A 12049-nucleotide genomic window follows, 5' to 3' on the forward strand; every position below is an offset into this window, starting at 1 on the left:
TATGTAGTATACAGCTATCCAGGTGTTTGAAATAGTAAATAATTTAATTTTGTGGTATTTTGAAGACCTTATATTATGTGTGACGTCATAGTAAACATTTCCCGTACAAATTAGGCCCCGCCTTCTTACTGTAACCTTAACTGTGCTGCGAAATGTACAATAGGACTCATTCGTCATATGACGTCAGGTGTCGCTGGTGTACTAGAGGTGGTTACGTAAACGCTTTAATCACCGCGGCGCTTGTAACAATGTAAACAAATGGACGTGTCCTCGAACTTGGAGCCAAACGGAGGGGCTGAATCGATCTTTAATCGAGCTGTCACAACCGGGAGAAAGGTTTATCCGAATCTTGGGTAATTATTGTTTGTAAATAATATACATTTATGGAAACTTTCTAAGAATTATCGAGTGTAACATGCCTATATGACGAAGATAGTACAACGACAAAGCAGTGAGTTTACAATCGACGTTTTTGTAGGTTGTCAGATGTATTATCATCTTTACCACTTACACAAACACTAGATTCAAATGGAATTAGTATATGATACGAATACTCATGGCGATATTTTGGTTTTTTTTTGTTTTTTGTTTTTTTTTTTACATGACAATCATTGCACAGCTAGGTTATGTAGATCTACACTGGTTACATACTGTTAAAAGAGCAACGTCCCAAATGATCATCAGGGTAATTAAGTGCAACGTAATATTCATTGCAAGGCAAATACAAACTAAACATTCATTTTATTTTAGTTCACTTAAAAAATTAATGATAATAAACAAAACTAAAACAATCACAAACATCCCAGATAGCAAGACTACATCGGTCCAACGTTGGTTGATGGTTGGTAGGTTGGTATAGTGTTGGTGTTGGGCTGTTAATGTTGGTCCAACGTTGGCCCAACAGATGATATGTTGGCATGAAAGCCGGTCCGTCGGTGCTGGTTATGTGATGCTGGGCCAATGTTGGCCCATTGTAGTAAATGTTGGCATGAAATGTGGCCACTATATATTGGAAATTTGATGTTGGCCCAACGTAGGCCCGACCGAGCAGACGTTGGCATGAATTAAGACCATTGCGTGTTGGGATGTCTAATGTTGGCCCATCTTAGGGCCAACCAAGTAATGTTGACATGAAACATGGCCAATGTGTGTGGGGAATGTAATTATCTGTCCAATGTTGGCCCATTGTAGTTTTATTGTTGGCATAAAATGTGGCCACTATATGTTGGGAATATAATGTTGGCCCAGCGTAGGTCCGACCGAGTAGATATTGGCATAAATTAAAAGACTGGAGATTCATAATGTTGGCCAAACATAGCGCCAACCAAGTAATGGTGACATGAAACATGACCAATGTGTGTTGGGCATGTAATCATCTGTCCAATGTTGGCAAAATGAAGTAAAATTTTGATTATAATCAGGCATTGATTGGGCTTTGAACGTTGGCCCAGAGTTGGTCCAACAATGCGAAAATTGGTGAAAAAAAAAAAACAAATTTCATTAATAAACAGGTTCTCGTAGGTGATATGTTCATGACGCACATTTTTTTTTTAAATTTGTATATTTCAGAACCACCTATTTCAAGCTTCTTTAAATAGAGACAGCTCAATTTAATTAAAAAGTTATTTAAGGATTAATTAATCTTAGCAACTCATGCATTGATTATCAATCTAAAAACGAAATATTATTCCAGAACCTAACTTATGAAAATCATATCATGTACTTTTGATGATTCTTTATATGTTATTATTATCCAAGACCATTGCAAATATATTTATATTATATATAGAAGTTTTATTCTGCACATGTATAATATTATGGAGATTCTATATTTAGCACCATGAAACTTACAGTGCTGAATTTTAGAGCTTCAGATAATTAGGTCAGTGTTGAAATCCACATACACAGCGGGTGACTGGCCAGTTTCCTAGGAAACGGGCATCCTAATTAGTTCTGTTTGGTAAACTCGGAGTGGTCACTTGCAACATTTGAACAAAGCATATACGTGTATTAACTGCTTTGCTTGTCTGCTATGAAACGCAAGAAAGAGAAAACGGATTGTTTAGCTCTTGAAATGTAAGTATAGATGTTTTATGTGTTATTGATGGAAGTTTATGTTTTTGAAAGTATTAACTTGGGCATAGTTTGTAAAATTGAACAAGTTTTAGATAAAAGTTACACTTTCCAAAGTTTTCATATAGTTTATTAGTGATCTAGTTAATTATTACTTATCTGAGTAGTAAGAGAAATCATTTTTGAATTGATTAAACTAATATATATTTTTATATCGTTTATAGCAACTGGTGGAGAGAAAACCCTCGTTGTTACAAGACCAGTGATGTATGGAGTTTACTGGACATGCAGTGAGTGATTTATCTGTGTGAGGTACATGGATTTTATAGACAAAGAAACAATAACATGGACAAGGAAAAAAAAGGAATGAATGATTCCAAAGTTTTACTTATTTGAACACCGGATCCCATACAAGAGTGGTTGTAAATGTAGTGATATTGGATAGACTTTGAACCACCCTCCTGTTACATGTATTGGTTTCATTATACAGGAGTGACAAAAACAACATTTGTTTGAAGAACTAGTTAATTATCCATGCAGGATTTAATATGTTGTGATTTACTCGTTATTATGGAAATAAAAAAATGTCGCAGAACTGGAATTCATATTGTGTAACTAATTCAGAAATAAGTGAATCGTAAATAATTTGCCAAATACGGCCAACGTTTGTCCAACATAAATAACATTGAACCAACATTGGGCCAACAAGAAATTATACATTGGGCCACTGTTGGACCAATGTCAGATTACCAACCTTCAAATGTTGGCCCAACGTCGAGCCAACTTGTTGGTCGAACGGTGGGCCGATGAGCAAGATGATGTTGGGCCAACAAATAAAACTGACAGAGGGCCAACGTAATTTTCACCGTTGGGCTGGCATTGGCCCAACGTAAGCTTGCTATCTGGGATCATATTTCAACCCTCACCAAAAGACTCTCCAGATCCTACATAGAGATACATTAAATGACCATTCATTGATATTGGATAAATATAATTGATTTCCAATCAGCCTCATTAGTTTTTTTTTTTTAAATTAAAAAAAAAATTGAGACTGGTACGCTTTGATGTAAGTCGCCCACATTTCGCAGTGGTTAGAGTGTCTGCCTTGTCTACAGTCGCCAAAGCTAAGAGCTGAACCTAATGTCGCAGGTTCAAATCCACTGCATTACGTGTCCTACAGATGAGACCGTCTAAACCGTGGTCCTGTTTTGCAGTAAGTGTTCGCACTAAAAAGATCCATCCCTGCTCAATGGCCCAGAGTGCTGAGAATAAGTATATTTGCAGTCTGCCATCAGCAAATGATGGTGTCTCCGTATGAGTGAAAAATTCTTATTGAGGGAAATTAGACAACAAACAAACATAGATTTCATATGTGCCCTTGTACTATATAGTGCATATGAATAATTGTGAAATTTATTTGTTCTGTACATATTTTTTTTCATAGTCAGTAGCTACTTGTATACTTAGAGCATTACATCTTTGTTATAATAAAGGTAAAAATGAGTACAAATATTTTAAAGTTATCATTTGCTAGGTCCATTTTGTACAGTACCGGTATTTGTGTTTCTATAATGTGACCCTCGACAACTTAGTTTACATTTACAATTTCATTAAGTCGGAAAGATATACTCAGTAATTAAATAAAACCTGCTGCATGTAAAAATAAATAAAAGGAATATATACATGTAGTAGCTGTTATTGTACAACTAAATACAAAAAACATAATTAATTTTACAGTCCTCTGAAAAAAAGAATTTATTATCAGGACTATGGATTGACCTCACTTAAAGGCTGACTGTATATTTGTTCCTAAATAAAAGCCTATACTGAGTAAATTGGTTATTTTTCAGTTATTTAAGAATATATTTTTTTCATTTCATTTTATTTAGGAGATCAGCAGGTAAAATAAGAAGTCAAAGCTTACAGGGAGCTTTATTATGGCTGGATGGTACATGTTACATAAAAATTCTATTTTTCCCCATCTAATTCATGAAATGGCATCCATCCTATTGTCAGTGCTGTCAGGGAAAAAGATGAACTGGTATGTAATTGCATTTGTATTTTTTTTAATAATAGAAAGTACTCATAAATTACACCTAAGCTAGGCCATCCTTAAAAAATTGTTTGTTTGGAATTGCCACCTGAAGGGTTTCAGACACAGGAGGGAGGGAGGGAAATTACTTTTTTTTTAATTGAAAACCTAATTTATACATAGATCAGACACTATATATCAGTGTTTTGTATGGTGCATGTGATACATGTAATGGGCAAAAAAATTGATTAAATAAAAAAATCCTACTCTTGGTCAATAATTTTTTTTTTCAGTAGGGGGGCATTTCAATGAGACGGGAGGCAATTCCAGACAAACTATAATTTTATTTTGGCCTAAGCAATGCTTCAATGCTTCCAATTTTAATTCTTAAAAAAAATGCATTTCCTTTTATTATCACTAGGTGTATTACAACCTAAGACAAAGTGTTGAGATGTTTGGCAGTCCTATACATTCACAGAGAAAATGTTCTGCTGGAAATATGGGGCAACATTCAGCCTGTACACACATAGACTAGGTATGCTCATGCTTGGAAAATTCTCTAATAGAATACCGGTACAATAATCTTGTATGCAGCATCTTCAGGCTTTTCACAAACTTACAATTAAGGATTGATTAAGAATTGTATTTTAATTTGAGAAGTAGATCAATTTTATTTAAAAAATTAAAAATATTTAAAGACAGTTTAATTTACCAAAAAACAAGTGCAGTCATGATAATGCTAATTACTCTATACTAATTGCTACTCATTCTTATTTGAAGGGATTCCACCAAAAACTGAAAGAGAAAAGAAGCTGATGTACTCAAACAATCCCTGGCAAGAGAAATTAATTTGTGAAATGAAAGAATGCACAGACATAACATTTTAATATTTGTTTGTACAAAAATTGACATTGAAAGGAATTTACTGTATGTGTACTTAAAATAGCGAGCTTCATATTTTAGTTGTTTTTGAGCAGACGAGGATGTGCTAATTCATAAATACCACTAAAAATTCATTTATAAATAGAATATACGACACAAATATTTGTAGCATTAATTCAAGATTATGCCAACAACCATATCCATTGATTGCGCTAAATTTTGAAAACACCAAGTTATGTACATGTACAGTATTTTTCCAAAGCTTGAACTTTTTTCTGTTAACGATTTTGCTTATTTTATTCATGGCTGTAAATATTATTAGAACAAACAGATCACCAACACTTCGTAAGAATGCACATGTAAATTTATTTTGGTTTACCGGTTTCGACCATGGTCTGATGACGACCGTCTCTGGTCGAAACCGGTAAACCAAAATAAATTTACATGTGCATTCTTACGAAGTGTTGGTGATCTGTTTGTTCTAATAAAGTTTACTACTTTTGATCCAGACCCTATTGAATACCACGTGGTATCCACTCGTAAGAATCTTCCGCAATTTTAACCTTAGGGTGTTGGTCTCCAGCTTTAATTTTGTTTTGTATGGCTGTAAATAAATAAAACAAAAAAGATTGTATTAAGTATTTATACATATTTATTCCTTTCGTACTTAAATTTGAGCATGCAAGTACAATATTCTTGGAAATCAATGCTTGTGGATTTGACGAGTCTCTCTTGCCCATGGATTTTGTTAACATATTGATTGAATCTACATTATCAATGAGTTAAAATCCACAAAATTACATACCCATGAACAATTTTTCTTGTCCATGAACATTGAACCCCACAAATTAACTTGATTAAAAAGATTCCACAGAATTCATAATACATGTACAATCATTTTTAATTCTTTTTCAAAGCAAGCAAAAAGATTTTTTTTAATTTTTCTAAAAATTAAATGTGTCAAAAATTCTTAAAACTATATACTTGTGTTCTGAAATTTAAAAAGTAATAGTTGAACATCTTCTAAGCTCATCTCACTTAATAGCCTAATCATGCTAATAGCTTCTACAATATGTACCAATATGAGAAAGAATCATTCGGACAGAGTCTTCAACAGCTTAAATGCTTGCATTGAATTTTTCATATCTTTGTTAAAGAATATGGCTGATCTTAAAGAAACATCCGAGTGACTGCTAGTTATCACTGGGGATACTGGTCTAAACTCCATGATGCACACTTTAGTTCACAACTCTTGAGGAACAGCTCAGTCTTTGTACATACTTCGTGTCTTGACTGCAGCCACGGAGCTGTTGGACTTGTATTGCTGGAGTTTTAAAGTCCAAAACTGGGTGTCAAGTTTACTGCATCCTTTTTTAGTCTACTCTTGTCTCCTGTAAACAAGGAACTGTGCAAATATTATTTTTGTTTTGTTATTGTATTGAGTTAAAGTAGAATATTATATAATCAATATTTATCCAGGGAAAACCAAAGACCCTACTCGTACTAATCAAGCGGGGAAAAATATCTCATTATTTCTGGTGTTGAAATTTAAAATATATAATAAAATTAAACATTGAACTCAAATCATAAATTGCAGTACTTATTCCATTTGCTAACAAATCAAGTTAATTGTATGGGGACTTAAACACATCATACACTCTATTTGTACATTTTTAAAAGAAAACTGCCACTGTACATTAAATTAATCAGAATTAATCCTATTACATTTACCAGTGCTGTGTCTGTCTGTTTAACAACAAAATCACAAAGCAACAAAAGCTTTAGACATTTTAATTAAATTTCAAACTTTTGAAATAATATTTTAAATAATATTAATTGCCATGTGTCAAGCTATTAAGACACTATTAATATAAATAGTTCAAATGTCCTTTGATGAAAAAAAAAATAAAAAGGGAGTTCACTTTTTTCCATTTAAGAAAAAGTTAAAAAGTCACAAAGTCAATATGTTTTATACTATATATAGTAACTCATTTTTATAGTTAAATCTATACGATTTAATGACATATACTTCGTAAAATACTAATTAAAATTAATCAAAATCAATATTTTACCAAAAATCTAATCCTTAATATCGCCGACTCCAAAATTCTGGTGACAAGCGACATCGTGTTTACCAAGTCAGCTGATCATCTTCATGACCGATTTAGCGTCACTTTTCGTCTCAAACAAATGTCTGGATCTGAAAATAATGAGTGTCCGCATCCTCTACAACATTCTGGCACACCACAGAGGGTTGACATTCTTTACAAATTAATTAATTTGGAGGTATACGTCCAGGAGAAACCACAGTGTCTCGCCACGCTACCATTTGTTTACACTCAGTCAAGCGCTTGACAAATTCAAACGTTTGCGTAACCACCTCTAAAACCGCAGCGCCACCCGACGGTTAATGACGTGAATGGATACTATTTACATTGCATGTTTTTTTGCGCATTGTTTGGCAGGCACGTAGCATCGATTTTGAAAGTGGGGGGGGCCAACCTGAGAAAATTTTTTTTACTAACCTAAAAAAAAAGTTGACAAGCAAAAAAAAAAAAAAAAAAAAAAACGAAAAATTGCACAAACTCCAAAATCCTATTTCGTGGTGGTGGTGGTGGGGGGGGGGGGGGGGGGGGGGGGGGGGGGGGGGGTAACTTTTTGCAGGGCCAACTTCCTTTAACTTCCAAGTCCTTTCTATATTTCCCTGCTATGAATATACTGTGGTAAAAAGTGGGGGAGCCAACCATCTTTTCAAAGGACATATTCTATAGTAAAGGTAATGTTGGCGAAAAAAGTGGGGGGACCAGGCCCCCTCTGGCCCCCCGGTTGCTACGTGCCTGTTTGTGATAATGTCTCCGTAAACTGCATAATTTTTGCATTGCGGGATCTGTAGCATCATGGTCAAAGACTAATATATAAAGGGTGCAAAACACAGTTTTATGTATGACGTTATCAGGACGTTACTTGGTGAGGGACAAGCAAAACTGACCCCTATAAAAAATAAAATGGAGGCTTGTTACATAGACTTCTGCATATCAATGGAAAGATAAAATTGTGAATTTTGTAAATATCCAACTATAATACATTCATCAATTACTACTAGGGGGTATTTGACACCTGAAATATGGGGGATATTGGGTTGTTTATGCATCCATTTTCAGTGCACCTATGCATTTTTAACCCCCCTGCTCAACAAAAACAGAAAAAATCAGACAAAATAAGTTGTATGCATTTCACAGAACAAGTCCTAAGGTTTTCTTTTAGTGTGCTTTCAGGGTACATTTTCCACCTCATGAAAGAGCTACATTACCTGCTAATTGACTCATGCAATTCTGCACATGTGAAAACCGGATGTTTTGGGAGTTATCTCCCCTTATTAAAAAGTCTCATAAATTTTTTTTTCTAAAAATGAATGCACATTTTTTTCTTTAAATATTAAGATAAGATTCTACTTTATGTGAATAAAAACAAAAATGATGCAGTTTTCATCTAGACTCCTATAAATAGCAGGAAAATCCCTACCCAGCATGCTTCTCTCTGGGAAAAACCCCCTGGATTTTATACGAAACTGTGTTTAGCTACCTTAAAGGAAATAATTTTTTTTTGCAATTCACTTTTTTGTATTTAGGTGCAAAGAGGAGAGAATTCCAAACATTTTGGTGCATAAATTGTTGAATTTGGTCCAGAAATGGGCAAGTAATTGTAAATTTAGTATTACATGTCTACGACATCGGTCAACGCATAAAACAGGACTTCGAAGAGAAATTCAAACCTAACCGAATCAGCTCACACAATAATTTTATTTTTCTTCAATTTAAAAAACACAAAGTATGAAATATACAGTATTTGAATATCAATAAAATGTTACATTATAATTTTTTTGAAAAGCTGCCAAACAATTTTTTACAGATATTGCTAGTTTCTGTATAAACAAGGGGGGGGGGGGGGTCTAATTGGAAATAGTCACTGTCTTAAATCAGAAGATTGCCTCAAAAATCTGGACGGTGTCACCCTAACTACATACTCAATAGTTCTATGTCACATGTATATCTATACAGAAGATACATATCCTCATTTGCGATCAATTAAATTGAAGGTCATGACCTTGCGAAGCTTCCATTTTTGACATGACGTCACACTTTGATGTCACAATGCAGTTGCGTCATAATGTAAAATAACAACTTTAGCCCCTGAATCCTTATCATATGTATAAATTCTATAGAACATGTATCTAATAGGCATTTTGCCTTACACAGTGTCAACTTGAGATTATATTGTATGGTTAACTACATAAATTAAAACAAATAAAGCAATTTTCTTTGAACTTACATGCAAATAAATGTGGGAAATGTCATCAAATGCTACTCCTTAAGGGTGCAAAACACAGTTTTATGTATGACGTTATCAGGACGTTACTTGGTGAGGGACAAGCAAAACTGACCCCTATAAAAAATAAAATGGAGGCTTGTTACATAGACTTCTGCATATCAATGGAAAGATAAAATTGTGAATTTTGTAAATATCCAACTATAATACATTCATCAATTACTACTAGGGGGTATTTGACACCTGAAATATGGGGGATATTGGGTTGTTTATGCATCCATTTTCAGTGCACCTATGCATTTTTAACCCCCCTGCTCAACAAAAACAGAAAAAATCAGACAAAATAAGTTGTATGCATTTCACAGAACAAGTCCTAAGGTTTTCTTTTAGTGTGCTTTCAGGGTACATTTTCCACCTCATGAAAGAGCTACATTACCTGCTAATTGACTCATGCAATTCTGCACATGTGAAAACCGGATGTTTTGGGAGTTATCTCCCCTTATTAAAAAGTCTCATAAATTTTTTTTTCTAAAAATGAATGCACATTTTTTTCTTTAAATATTAAGATAAGATTCTACTTTATGTGAATAAAAACAAAAATGATGCAGTTTTCATCTAGACTCCTATAAATAGCAGGAAAATCCCTACCCAGCATGCTTCTCTCTGGGAAAAACCCCCTGGATTTTATACGAAACTGTGTTTAGCTACCTTAAAGGAAATAATTTTTTTTTGCAATTCACTTTTTTGTATTTAGGTGCAAAGAGGAGAGAATTCCAAACATTTTGGTGCATAAATTGTTGAATTTGGTCCAGAAATGGGCAAGTAATTGTAAATTTAGTATTACATGTCTACGACATCGGTCAACGCATAAAACAGGACTTCGAAGAGAAATTCAAACCTAACCGAATCAGCTCACACAATAATTTTATTTTTCTTCAATTTAAAAAACACAAAGTATGAAATATACAGTATTTGAATATCAATAAAATGTTACATTATAATTTTTTTGAAAAGCTGCCAAACAATTTTTTACAGATATTGCTAGTTTCTGTATAAACAAGGGGGGGGGGGGGGGTCTAATTGGAAATAGTCACTGTCTTAAATCAGAAGATTGCCTCAAAAATCTGGACGGTGTCACCCTAACTACATACTCAATAGTTCTATGTCACATGTATATCTATACAGAAGATACATATCCTCATTTGCGATCAATTAAATTGAAGGTCATGACCTTGCGAAGCTTCCATTTTTGACATGACGTCACACTTTGATGTCACAATGCAGTTGCGTCATAATGTAAAATAACAACTTTAGCCCCTGAATCCTTATCATATGTATAAATTCTATAGAACATGTATCTAATAGGCATTTTGCCTTACACAGTGTCAACTTGAGATTATATTGTATGGTTAACTACATAAATTAAAACAAATAAAGCAATTTTCTTTGAACTTACATGCAAATAAATGTGGGAAATGTCATCAAATGCTACTCCTTAAGGGTGCAAAACACAGTTTTATGTATGACGTTATCAGGACGTTACTTGGTGAGGGACAAGCAAAACTGACCCCTATAAAAAATAAAATGGAGGCTTGTTACATAGACTTCTGCATATCAATGGAAAGATAAAATTGTGAATTTTGTAAATATCCAACTATAATACATTCATCAATTACTACTAGGGGGTATTTGACACCTGAAATATGGGGGATATTGGGTTGTTTATGCATCCATTTTCAGTGCACCTATGCATTTTTAACCCCCCTGCTCAACAAAAACAGAAAAAATCAGACAAAATAAGTTGTATGCATTTCACAGAACAAGTCCTAAGGTTTTCTTTTAGTGTGCTTTCAGGGTACATTTTCCACCTCATGAAAGAGCTACATTACCTGCTAATTGACTCATGCAATTCTGCACATGTGAAAACCGGATGTTTTGGGAGTTATCTCCCCTTATTAAAAAGTCTCATAAATTTTTTTTTCTAAAAATGAATGCACATTTTTTTCTTTAAATATTAAGATAAGATTCTACTTTATGTGAATAAAAACAAAAATGATGCAGTTTTCATCTAGACTCCTATAAATAGCAGGAAAATCCCTACCCAGCATGCTTCTCTCTGGGAAAAACCCCCTGGATTTTATACGAAACTGTGTTTAGCTACCAAATACATAACGCTACAGTTCTGCAGCTAGGACATGATGCAAATTCTTGCATTTCCATGAGCTGAATTGTACCTTTTATGAAAGAAAATAATCAATATTGAAGATTAGGCTTATCAGTTTTACTGCTGCACGTCCTATAAACCCATCTGTGCAAGATGTGGTTGGGAGTCATAAACTGCTGATGTCATAGAAAATGCTGGATCTGACCTTCATTTCTGGATGAGTGAAAAGGTTATTTTTTCATGCAGGTCTCAGTTCCAAATAACTACTCAGTATATGAGCCATGCTATGTTAAGCAACTCGCATGGATGAAACATCTAAGGAGACACACAAATGGGCTTACTTTGGATGTCGAATCTAACCTATATTTTATGGATGAGTGAACAGGTTAGAGTTTTTGGAGCAGGTTCTTCTAAAGCAAGTATATCATGTCCTATGTTTGAGCAAACTTTCATAAATGATGCATCTAAGGATGCACACTAATGGGCTTGCTTTGGATGCTGGATCCGACATACATTTTCCAGATAATGGATCAGGTAAAAGTTATGGGCGCAGGTCTATCACCAATAAACTA

General features: G+C 34.1%; 2 long non-coding RNA genes across 2 annotated transcripts; one reads left to right on the forward strand and one right to left on the reverse strand.

Annotated features, from left to right (window-relative positions):
- The first annotated feature begins 232 nt into the window (after nt 1–232).
- LOC134258206 (uncharacterized) lies at nt 233–5293 on the forward strand. Its single transcript, XR_009990112.1, has 4 exons — nt 233–353; nt 3963–4114; nt 4527–4640; nt 4886–5293. It is a non-coding gene; the product is annotated as an uncharacterized LOC134258206 (long non-coding RNA).
- A 2614-nt stretch (nt 5294–7907) lies between these two features.
- LOC134258207 (uncharacterized) lies at nt 7908–11431 on the reverse strand. Its single transcript, XR_009990113.1, has 3 exons — nt 10770–11431; nt 9317–9430; nt 7908–7978 (listed from the first exon to the last, which is right to left on the reverse strand). It is a non-coding gene; the product is annotated as an uncharacterized LOC134258207 (long non-coding RNA).
- Nucleotides 11432–12049: the final 618 nt, after the last annotated feature.

The sequence above is a fragment of the Saccostrea cucullata genome, unplaced genomic scaffold (assembly GCF_032062105.1).
Source record: "Saccostrea cucullata isolate Sc308-1 unplaced genomic scaffold, CSIRO_AGI_Scuc_v1 ctg16044, whole genome shotgun sequence".
Taxonomy (NCBI): domain Eukaryota; kingdom Metazoa; phylum Mollusca; class Bivalvia; order Ostreida; family Ostreidae; genus Saccostrea; species Saccostrea cuccullata.